This window comes from Brassica napus, chromosome C5 (genome assembly GCF_020379485.1).
Source record: "Brassica napus cultivar Da-Ae chromosome C5, Da-Ae, whole genome shotgun sequence".
Lineage (NCBI taxonomy): Eukaryota > Viridiplantae > Streptophyta > Magnoliopsida > Brassicales > Brassicaceae > Brassica > Brassica napus.
The window spans coordinates 26907138-26909410 of NC_063448.1; the positions used below are offsets into that span (position 1 = coordinate 26907138).

General features: G+C 46.5%; 1 non-coding gene across 1 annotated transcript; it reads left to right on the top strand.

Annotated features, from left to right (window-relative positions):
* The first annotated feature begins 1786 nt into the window (after positions 1-1786).
* On the top strand, positions 1787-1894 carry LOC125588168. Its single transcript, XR_007324562.1, has one exon. It is a non-coding gene; the product is annotated as a small nucleolar RNA R71 (small nucleolar RNA).
* The last annotated feature ends 379 nt before the right edge of the window (positions 1895-2273 follow it).

The following is a 2273-nucleotide window of genomic DNA, read 5'->3' on the forward strand; positions in this document are numbered from 1 at the left end:
GCTCTTCCAAGCAGAAGTGAAGAGTTCCAGTTAAGCTTGATGTCAAGGACATGAAAATCTACTGGGACAAGGGCATTACCAATCTGTACCTCAAGGTCTCTTATGATGCCTCCTGAGCTTATTTCTGAAAGGTCCGCGAAGGTGAAAGATTCTGATGAAGGCTCTATTTTCAGACCCAACTGGTCTGTCATAACCTTAGGTAGTATGCTGACTGAAGCTCCTGTGCCACAAAGTGCATGGGGAAATTCAATACCCTTCACCACACATGGTATTGCGAACTTCCCAGGATCACTCTTCTTCTTCAATGTGATCCTTAGTTTCATCCTTTCCCTGACATGATGAAACATTATCCTAATGTCCTCCTCAGTCTCCTTAGTCTCTCTGAATAACATCCACAACCGGTGTGTGTAATAAACTTCATCAAAAGGTTTCTCCACTGGGATTCTGAGGACTCTCTTAGTGAAACCACCCATCTCCTTCTCATTAGCTTCCCTCTTAAGGTTCTTAGGAATCTTCTCCTTTATTTTCCTTAACCTTCTTCCTTCAGTTGCCTCATCAACTTTCATAGGCTCTGGTGTAGTGTTTGAAGGGTTGGTTGTAGGTTCTGGTGGGTTTGCTAAAGGTTTAGGTGGTGGTCTGAGTGCGTTTTTTCGGTCACTATCAATAGCTGGTAATCGCACTCGGTAGGTGAGAGGTGCCCGTCGATCGATGGGGGGTGAGGGGGGTCGATCGATATCAGTCTCTCTTCCGGTCGACTGCTGGCTCATGATGTCGATCGATTTTGACGTAGAAAGGGGAGGGTGGGTGAGGATGTTTTTCTGTGAATTCCTCATGAGTCATGATCCGAACTTCACTACACTCCGCAGTCGATTTAGCAGATGACATCGATCGATGGTTAGAGTAATCCGTCGATCGATCTTCGTCATGGTCTGTCGAGCGATGTGCATCCATTGACATCGGTCGACACCATTGTGATCCGCCGAAACTCATGGAGCTTTCAACTTCGAAGTCTCCTTCTCCAAGCTTCTCATGCTTCACCACTTGCCAGAAATCATCATCTATGATGGCATTTACGTGGTGTTTTGCTTTCTTAACTCCTGCCTCTCTAGCCAAGGCTTCTTGCCTCTTTACAGTGTCTCCAGTCTGAACCACTGGCATTTCAAGCTTCCTCACCTGATTCCCTAAGGTCTCAATTCTTGTGTTCAGACTGTTGTAAGCGGAATCTATCTTCCCATTGAAATCCACAGTGAGTTGTTGATGTCCTTCCAGAACTCTGTCAAGCATGGCTTCAATCTTGCTTTCCTGAGTCTGTGGTGATGGATTCTGGTAAAATGAGTTTTCATAGCCTCTGCTGTTGTTGCTGAAAGGTTTCTGGAACTGTGAATTCTGGTTACTCCTCTGACCATTGCCATAGAAGTTTCTGTTTCCACCCTGGTTTCCAGACCTCTGAAATCCAGTACCTCCAATGTAGTTCACATCTTCTTCTCCTTCCATGTCTACAGCTACTTCTCCTTCAGCTGAGCAGACCTGCTTCCTAAGAAGCTCATGAACCACATCTAACTTTGCTCTAACTTCGTCCATCTGCTCTTTCCCTAGGGATGCAACAGACTTCTTCCTCTCAAAGTCAGTGTTCTTGGTTCTGCTCCTGTTTGCTAGATTTTCTATCAGTCTCGAAGCTTCCACCGGATTCCTGGTGTTGAAGTTTTCCTCGCTAGCTGTATCAAGAGCCATCTGATACCTCAAGGCGATACCTCTGAAGAAAGTGCTCAGCAGTTGCACTTCGTTGAATCCGTGGTGTGGACAGTCTCGCTGAAAGAACTTGAATCTGATCCACGCATCTTTGAAAGACTCTCCAGTCTCCTGCGCGAATGTAGCAATTTTGCTCCTCAAGTCTTCAGCGCGTGCCTCATTGAAGAAGTTTCGCAAGAAAGCATTCTTGATGTCGGCCAAGGATGTTAGAGATCCTGTGGGTAGCTGCTTAAGCCAGTGCATCGCTTCTACAGTCAGAGAATACTTGAAGAGCTTGCACAATAGGTAGTCCTCGGGGACTCCATCCATATGAATAGCAGCGGTAGATCCTCGAACCTCTCTAGATGGTCCATAGGATGCTCGTGCGGTAACCCCGAAGTATGGTATCTGCGACACGAGCGTGTAGTACTGAGGCTTCAGCTCGAAATTCTGATTCTGAATCTCTGGAAGTCGAATAGCTGATATGTTGGCGTAGTACTCATCTGGACGATTGTAGTCAGCCAGTGCCCTTGGTCGAGCAGCCT